Source organism: Alligator sinensis, unplaced genomic scaffold, assembly GCF_000455745.1.
Source record: "Alligator sinensis unplaced genomic scaffold, ASM45574v1 scaffold1616_1, whole genome shotgun sequence".
Lineage (NCBI taxonomy): Eukaryota > Metazoa > Chordata > Crocodylia > Alligatoridae > Alligator > Alligator sinensis.
Window position 1 is genome coordinate 70313 of NW_005843602.1, and position 320 is coordinate 70632.

Sequence of the window (320 nt, forward strand, 5' to 3'; positions counted from 1 at the left end):
AAAGCTGGGGAGAGGTGGACGCACCGGAGGGTAGGGAACAACTACAGGCAGGCCTGGACAGGTTGGACAAATAGGCAGAAAACAATAGAATGTGATTTAACAAGGAGAAATGCAAAGTTCTGCACCTAGGGAGGAAAAATGTCCAGCACACATACTGCCTAGGAAATGACCTGCTGGGTGGCACGGAAGCAGAAAGGGATCTTGGAGTCCTAGTGGACTCCAAGATGAACATGAGTCGGCAGTGTGACGAAGCCATAAGAAAAGCCAATGGCCCTTTATCGTGCATCAGCAGATGCATGACAAACAGATCCAAGGAGGTG